At 37.5% G+C, this 9,714-nt stretch overlaps 1 pseudogene; it reads left to right on the top strand.

Annotated features, from left to right (window-relative positions):
* Window positions 1-6,959: 6,959 nt before the first annotated feature.
* LOC118844622 lies at window positions 6,960-7,496 on the top strand (annotated as a pseudogene).
* The last annotated feature ends 2,218 nt before the right edge of the window (window positions 7,497-9,714 follow it).

Raw genomic sequence — 9,714 nt, 5'->3', positions numbered from 1 at the left:
CCTACCACACATTAAATCTTCTAAATATTTTGTCTTACCAGGCCAGGCATGGAGCTCTGCACACTGCATATAGACAGCACTTAATAAATGATGGTTGGAGTTGATTGAATTGAGTTTCAGTGAAACTCATACTTTCCACATAGATTTAATTGGATCAGCCAGTGAGCAAATACAAAAATAGCTAGAAGAATGGCATCAGACCGTGCCACCATAGATACATAGGAATACCTTGCCATCAACCCTGATGTTACACCTACTTCCCAATTGGAAAAGTCCAGCTGGACCAAAACTCCATTCTAGGACTGAGCTTGATTGGCTAATGAGTTAAGTCAAACTTGCCTAAAGGGAAGGGAAGACAGTAAGCATGTAAGTATTTACATAGTACCTACCGTGGGCTAGGTCCCATGACAAGTGATTTTTATAAATATTACGTCATTTGATGCTATAACTATATCTGGTTGGCCCCCAACTGTGTTTCACATCCATCTACCCAAGACCCCCTGTTCTGCAACAGTTATCAGACCAGAGCAATCATCACTTCTAGAGAGGGCAAGACAGTGGACTCATCTTTGGCTTGACCCACTATTCTTGTGATGTTCCAAACGAAAACTTTCTTCCCACCCTGGCCACCACATACACACACACACACACACACACACACACACACACACGAGCACGCACGCACACACATACACACATGCACGCACACACACACACTCCTATATGCATGTATTATGTATACATATACACACATATATACATACATATACATCTATACATACACACACATGTTTAATATATATATATGTATATATATATATGTGTATATATATATATATATATATATATATATATATATATATATATATATATATATATATATATATATATATTCTTTCCCTTGTAAGCTTCTTGAACACAGGGACCATATCACTTTTGTCTTTGCATTTCTAGTACTCAGAATTGTGCCTGGGACACAGTAGGGATTTAATTAATTCTTCTCCAATCATTCATTTTTTCACTAATCAATCAGCCACATTTGGCTGACAAATGTCAGTGTCCATTTTAATGATACACGATTAGAAAGTAGAATCTGAATTATGAAGGAGCTAATGACACTATACCTAAGTGTTTCCCATTAGTTTCCTAATATGTTTGTGGTCAGTTTTAAACTCTGTCTTAAAATTCTAAATTCTGCCTCTGGAATGGGATCCTCCATAACTCCAGAAACTTGTCAGACATCCTTTGGGCCCCATGGCTAAATACAGAGATCAAATGCACTTGAGGTTGTAGATTTCTCCATCCTTTGATGGAATCACTATTTTTTTTTACCTACATCACAGAAGTGAATTTCTAATTCCATTTAGGACTCAACTCAAGGGCTACCTTTACACAAGGGCTTGCCTGATCACCCTAGTTTCATATCTACCTATCTTTGCACATCCTGTTTCTTCCCTTGCCCCTAGTAGAATATAAGCTCCCTGAGGGAAGGGACTGTTTTATTTTGCCTTCACATCTCTAGCACTTAGCTCTGGTCCTGGCACCTAGCAGGTGCTTAATAAATGATTGATGAATAAAATTGAAGCAGCTAGTATTGATTTAGACCAACATCACCAATCAATCATAGGATTACTTTTTACTTTTAACCCCTTAGAAACTACAGTGATTGCAAATGCTTCCAAATAGGCACATGGATAGAATTGAATAATCTCATGATTATTCCATTTTGGACGATATGCAGTAAATGAAGAAAAAATAGAAAGCCAGAGGACAGTACGGAGATGGGAGAAGAGGATAAAACCCAAGAATAACAGAACAGTTGTAGGAAGAGGGATAGGTGAAAAGTGGAAATGGGGGTGGGAAGAAGACTAGTATGCCATTCTTTGAGGCTGCCTCAACAAAGGCTACTATAACTATTTTGTATAGGAGCACTGTCTTTTAAGAAAACCTCTGTCAGAGGATGTATCTGAATGGGCATGTACTCCAAATTTTCTCTCCAGAATACATTCACCACAAGCCTGTGCCTGAATTCTACAGCATGGTGCCATCTTAGAATCTTGAAAACTGAGGCTGTCGATGGACACAGATTTCAAGGCCACATGACCAACCATAAGGTGGGTGATACACTAACTCTAACTACTTCATTCACCTCTCAGATGAATAAAGGGGAACACAGAATCCCTACTTTCTCTCAACAGCTCTCCATAGGAATTATGTGCCCTATGTAGAACAATTAGAGCTGAATCCATAAGTCAAAAACAGAGAACTTCAATAATGTAGAATCTTTATGAATTAACACCGGAGAACATTAATCCTTAAAATGTTCACTCAATACCCCTCCCCTGCCAGCTTCCACAGTGCCAGCAGATACCGAATCGAGTACAAATCAATCCACGGGATTGTGCTTGGAGCCCACATTAAGACTCTTTTCTGCTCCAGAGATTTTTGTTCCCAGGGTATCTCACCCTTTTCCTGCCTCTATCCCACAAGTTTTGGATGCCGATCACCCTAGTTTTATATCTACTTATCTTTGCACATGCTGTTTCCTCCCTTCTCCCTAGTAGAATATAACCTCCCTGAGGGAAGGGACTGTTTTATGTATATAACTACCTATGAGGGGAAGAAAGAGGGCAAAACTGTTGCCTTCTGCTTGGAGAAGGTGCTAGGTTAGGGACCCTGAGGACTCTAGACACTACTTGTAACATACTACCCCCTTCCTCAACCTGCAAAAAGAAGCAGATGTTGATTCAGCCCTGCCGGAGGAGAAAAGAAGAAGAACCCATAGAGGCATTGGGAAAAGTCTAACTATGTGTGCAACTTAAAGGTATGGAAACTAAAACCTACTAGTACGAGTCCTACTCCCCCAGGGGCTACTAAGGGTAGGAAACAAGACCTATAAAACCTAAATCTTCCACTGTGGGGGGAAGCTGAGGCAGTAATGCATTCCTGGTGTGCCTACCAGGAAAGAGGGAGTAGTCAGAAAGTCAGTGATAAGCAAAGGTATGCTGGTAAATGTTTAACTACTGCATCTCAGTTTAAAAAAAAAGTATGTACAACACAGTTTTAAGTTTAAAATGCATGATTAACATTTTTTTCCATTACTTTCTTTAGTCTAAACAACCAACAAAACAACATTTCAAGCCCTGATTTGTAGCATTTGCTACAATGGACTTTTACAAGCCCATTCAATCTGGCTCCATCCAGCACCCTTCAAAGTAGAAAGGAAATCCACAAAGAAGAAATTAATAATAAATACTTTAGGCTCAATAACTCTCAATACAATAATAAATAACTCAGTTAATAGACAAGAAAAAATGAATCCATGTAGAGCATAGCTCAAGAAAATGAGAGATGGAAAGATTTGGAATACAAAAATGCTGAAGCAGAAGAATATCTTGCAGAAGAGAAGCAAAGGGCAACAATAGTAAACCCATAATCTTTATATAAGTTAAGGCCACTGACCTCAAAGACAGGATGTACAATAAAGCTTAAGAAGTGCAGATCTCCCAGAAAAACATGATTTTTTAAAATCTAAACACTATCACACAGAAAATAATAAAAGAAAACTGCCTAGAAATTCTGAGTATAGAAACCAAATCATCAATTGGAAGAATTCAGGTTGCCTCCAAGATAAAAACAATAAAAATAACACTAAAAAATCCCTAACTTCCAAGTCATATGGCAGTCAAATTTCACAATTCCAATGACAAATAAGTTCTGCAAGGAAGAAGATTACCAAAGATTACCATATATAAAAGAAAGGCAATTCAAATAATGTAAGATTATTCCACATCCAATAGAAATGACAGAAAAAAATGGAATGATATATTTTGAAAAGCAAAAGATCTCATTCTGCAAATCAAAATGACACACTCTAAAGGCCTAGCCCTAATCATCAACAAAAAATTAATTTAAAAAAATGGATAGATAGATTAAATAAACAAATGGATAGATAAATAAGCAAATAAATAAATGGGAATGGTGGAGAGGTGTTTGAATTACTCCTGAAAAAAAGATATAACCAGAATATTAAATTTGCAAGCACCCTAAACAATAGAAACAAAAGGTAAATAAGTGTAATTACTAAGGAAAGATTAATAATGAAATAAATTACCCCAGGTTTAGAGATTATTTTTTTAAAAAGAGAAGACAGAGTAATCAATAGGGCGAAATAAACAATAAAGATTTCATGAAGAGATTTTCAAAAGCACACAAAGGGGATAAAAATAAAAGCAGAATTTAATGAAATAGGAAAAGTGAAGGTATAGGAACTGTACAATGAACTGTAACAAATAGGTGTAGGTGAAGCAAGGTGTTTCGTAGGACAAAATTACAAATGGGAAGGTACATAAATGAGGATGAGGGAGGTGGAGAATGAAGAGCAATGGGTGATGTATGCATCAATTTTACTGAGATACAAGAAAGGGAAAATAACTCTTCTATTGTCTTAACAGGAATATTGCAGAAGATTTAGAGGAAAATGACATAAGGGAACATTTGAAACTGAGGGAATGGGAGAAGGAAGGATCGCCACCCCATGGAGAGTAGGTATCTCACTTAAAAAATACATTGAGGGGAGAAGAGTTGGAGGGTGGGGATTTAATGATGAGGTTAAGCTGATCAGATTAGATCAATAATGGTTATTTACAAAATGCAAACACCTGTTTCTATTAAAAACTCTACGAGTCATAGAAATAAATATATAGACCTTTCCTTAGCAGAGTAAATAATATTTATCTAATCCCAGAAGAAACTTGTGCAAAGAGGAAAATTTAGAAGCCTTTCCAATAAGAACAAGTGTAAAGCAAGAACACCCATTATTACCACTACTATTTAGCATAGTAATAAGATAAGAAAAGTAAATTGAGGGAATGAGCATAGGCAAAGAAGAAACCAAACTACCATTTTCTGCATATTACAAGATGCTGTACACAAAGAACTCTTGAGGGTCAACTAAAAAGCAATTGAAATAATGTATCATTTCAATAAAGTTGCAGGCTATGAAAAAAATCACGCTTTCCTACATATGACTAATAAAACCAAATAGAAAGAGCTAGAAATTTCATTCAAAATGACTAAAGAGCTTTAAAAAAAATGGGGGGCTGAGGTGGATGTATCTATAAAGATTCACCTAGGAACTAAATGAGGTGGCTGAGTAGCTCAGTGGACAGGGAGCTGAACATAGAATCAGGAAGACCTGAGTTCAAGTGTGACCTCAGACACTGTATGACCTTGGGCAAGTCACTTAGCTCCTGTTTGCTTCAGTTTTCTGCTCTGTAAACTGGGGATAATAATAGCACCCTACTCCCGGGGTTATTGTGAGAATCAAATGAGATAATAACTATAAAGCATCTGGCACAATGCCTGGCACATAGTAAGTGCTATATAAATGTTAGCCATCATTATCACCATGATTGTTATTATTCCATTAAAAACCATTGTACAGAAATAAAGACAGGCCTAAATAACTGGATAAACATGAAGTGATCATAGTTAGGACAAGCCAATACTGTATAACAAAACTGGCAGTAATACCAAAATGAATTTACCCATTCATTCCTGTACCAATCAAACTCCCAAAGGAATATTTTATAGAGCTAGAAAAAAAAATTATAATGAAATTCACATAGAGGAACAAACGGTTAAGAATCTCAAGGGTAAAGATAAAAAAAGAAAGTGGAAAGAAAGAAGGTTTATCAGGACCAGATTTCAAATTATATTATAAAGCAATCATCATTAAAATTATTTGGTGGTGGTTTAAAATAAAGAGAGGTAGCTAAGTGGATGGATTAGGTATACAATATACAGAAGCAAACAAAAGCACAGCTTTCAATAAGTTCCAAATTCCCCAGTCCATTTGGTTAAAAACTTCTGGAAAAGCTGAGCAGTAGTAGTCTGGCTGAAATTAGGTTTAGACGAACACTTTTCACTATATACTTAGATAAACTCCAAATGGATATATGTCCTAGACATAAAAAGCCACATGATAAATTAGAAAATCGAGGAAGAAATTACCTTTCATATTTATGGATGGGGAAGAGATCATAACTACATAAACACTAGAAAAGTTCAAACAAATTAAATGGAAAATTTAGATTATGTAAAATTAAAGTTTTTGTACAAACAAATCTAATGTAGTAAAAATTAGAAGGAAAACAGATAACTAGAAAAATCTTTTCATTAAATTTCTCCACTAAATATCATGCATCTAAATTGTATAAAAAACCGGTGCAAACTTTTAAGACTAAGAATCATTCCCCAATCAATAAATGGTCAAAGAATATGAACAGGCAGTTTTCAAAGGAAGAAACCCAAGCTATCAATAACCATATGGGAAAAAAATTCTCTAAATCACTCTAATCACTAATAACTAAATCACTCTAAAGAAATGTAGATTAAAACAACTTTGAGGCTCCCCCCAACCCCCCTCCCCATTTAGCAAAGATGACAAAAGAGAAAATAGGATCTCCTTTATTGATGGAGATATGACTTGGTCTCACCACTCCAGAAAGCAATTTGGAACCATGATCATTAAGTTAATAATCTGTGCATCCCCTTTGACCCAGCCATACTGCAGCTAGGCCTATACCCCATAGAGATTTTTTTTTTTAAGGAGGAAAAGGAAATATATTTACAAAAATACTTAAAGCACCTCTTTTTATACTAGTTCCAATTGGGTGCCTTCCTATTGGGAGATGGCTAAACAAACTAACATATGAATATAATATGCCACAGAAAATAATTGGAGGGACAGTTTTCAAGTAAACTTGGAAAACCTCAATGAACTGATGCAGAGCGAAGAGAGCAGGGCTAGGAGAACAGTTTATACAATGATAGCATCACAGGGAAATGGCTTTAAAGCCATTAGAACTCTGGTCAACTATTCAAACGCGTGCGGGCGGACCTGGAGCCGCGCAGTTGCCGCCCGGGAGTTTCTCTTCTTTTATCTCCGGTCCACCATGGCCTCGCAGAATCGCTACCAGGCCGCTGCCAGCGCTGCCGCCGCCGCCGCCCGTAAAGGGGCCGAGCCTGGGATGGGCGCGGCCCGCGGGTCCGTGGGCAAGAGGGTACAGCAGGAATTGATGACCCTAATGGTGTCTGGAGACAAAGGAATTTCTGCCTTCCCAGAGTCAATCTCTTCAAGTGCGTCGGGACCATCCATGGGGCAGCTGGGACAGTATATGAAGACTTAAGGTACAAGCTCTCTCTGGAGTTCCCCAGCGGCTTCCCACTGTGAAATTTGTCACACCTTGTCACCATCCTAATGTGGACACCTAAGGCAATATCTCTTTGCACATCCTCAAGGACAAGTGGTCATCTCGGTATGATGTCAGGACCATCCTGCTGTCTATCCAGAGCCTGCTGGGAGAACCCAACATTGACAGCCCATTGAACACACATGCTGCTGAACTTTGGACAAACCCTACAGCCTTTAAAAAGTACCTGCTGGAAACCTACATGAAGCAGGTGACTAGCCAAGAGCCCTGACCCTGGCTGCCCAGCCTACTTTGCCTCATGTTGTGTCTACGTGTATGTGTGTGTGTCTTTTTCCCTTCTTGGTAACCTGTCTTCTTCCTCTTCTCCCTTCTGTACAGGACTCTGTATCATAGACTGTTTTCCTTTTCTTTTTTTTCCTTAAGCTCCAGTCTAGCCCTGGACATTGATGTATAAATAAAGTTTTTTTGTTTAAAAAAAAAAACTCTGGTCAACTAAGTGATGAACCATAAACCATAAACCTCCCTCCCCCACCCCAAATATGAAGTTGAAACCCACCCACCACTCACCTCCTGACAAAGAGGTGATGAACTTAAAATGCAGAAAGTTATGTTTTCCAGGCACAGCCAATGTGGGAACTTGTTTTGTCAGACTATGCATCTAGGCATTAAGGGTTTTCTTTTCTTCTTTTTAAAAATTTACTCACTTGAGACAGGTGGTAGCATTGGTAGGAACATATTAACTTGTTTTTTTTTTAAAAAAGGATATCAATTCTATGATATGCCATATTTATTTCAAAATTGTTTATTATCATATATTAATTTTACCATATGTTGAAATTAAGGTTCTGAGCTATGCTGCCAAAGAGGAACAGTGAAAAAACTCCTATTGACTTAATACTATTACTACTACTACTAGTACTGTGACTACTACTACTACAACAACAAATTATTTCAATGCACTGCTTTGAAGGGAAAGGATTGTTATCGATATTATTACTAAGAATTAATGGTTCATATTTATCCAAAAACATTGTGTTAAGTACACAGAATTTAAAGTGGACACTCACCATTTATTTAAAAATCATTTCATTGCTAGAGCATAGATGCAATGTAATAAAAATATTAAATTAAAATTTTAATGTTAAAAGTATTAAAACAAAACCTGAAAATTAGTGATGGGGTATAGGCTCTGGAAACCCCCTTGAACTCTGGGATCTGTTCCCCTAAGGGTATAATCACCTCAGCTGACCTTTTCATTATCACTACACCCAATTTCTCTGTTAGGCTTAACCTAGCCCAGGCCTTCATTGTCTGTTACCTCCTAATTGCCTTCTGCTACTTCCCACCCTTGATCTAAACCCCATTCTCTTGGTTCCTGACATCCAACCTCTAGTCACCCCAGACTACTGGCCACTCCCATAAAGATCCTCCCTAGACCCCCTCCTCCAATTATCCCAGACTACTTGGCCAACCCTAGATCCCTCTCACAGTCTTTCTGTGTATAAGATCCATTTAGGCCTCCATTCAGGTGCCCAGATTCAATCTGGCCCACTTGCATTAACATTACAAATGTTCAGATTCCTTAAGAGTCTGGCCAAGATTGAGGATTTGTTTTAATAAATTTTGTCTTTGGCTGAAAGCAGGTTTGGTGGAATTCATTTGGGCAGGACCCCCGTGTCACTATTTCAGGGTCGCAGCACCTGCAAACCTCAACATGTGGAGGTTAGTCTGAGGGATGTCGATGTATTTGGTGACCACCTCCTCTAAGGACATGTTATGTCTCTATGAACATCATTTTGCCATAGATTGGAAAGCTTAGTTCTTATGGAGAAGATGGCACCCATAGGAAGGCAGGAGGAAAAGACACTGAGATGAGATGTAATAGCCAATGGGAAGGAAAACGATCGAGTGGAGAACAGGGAGCAGAATTAGACCACACAATTTGGTACAAAGGCTAATTTCTACCATGAGGAAGTGCTTCTATCCAAATTACTTCCCTCATGAATTAAATACTTCTAAGTTAGATACAATAACAACAAAAAGAGAAGATGGAGCAAGATCTTTTAAGGCAGTATCATAGAAACTGGGTAGAAAAAGGAGCTCAAATCTAGTACTTCAAAGCTTTAATTCCATGAGGAATACAACACAATTAACGAAGGAATAAATGATTATATAGACAAGAAATGTTTAACCATTTTTGTGTCATGACCCTCTCTGGAAGTCTAGTGAAGCCCATGGAGCCCTTCTCAGAACATGTTTTTAAATGCATAAAATAAAATACCTAAGATTACAAAGAAACCTATTATGTTGAAATACAGTTATCAAAAATATGTATTTTAAAAAAACAAGTTCATTGACCCCTGACTAAAACCTCTAATGAATCAGAGAATAAATTTTTAGAATAGACAAAGAGGAAAGACAATTACTGAAGAGGACAAAATAAAGAAATTCTTCTTAGAAAAAGACACAGAAAAAAAAACCCTAACAAACAAATAAC

Source organism: Trichosurus vulpecula, chromosome 3 (assembly GCF_011100635.1).
Source record: "Trichosurus vulpecula isolate mTriVul1 chromosome 3, mTriVul1.pri, whole genome shotgun sequence".
Classification (NCBI taxonomy): Eukaryota; Metazoa; Chordata; class Mammalia; order Diprotodontia; family Phalangeridae; genus Trichosurus; species Trichosurus vulpecula.
This window is presented reverse-complemented; position numbering and strand designations above follow the sequence as displayed.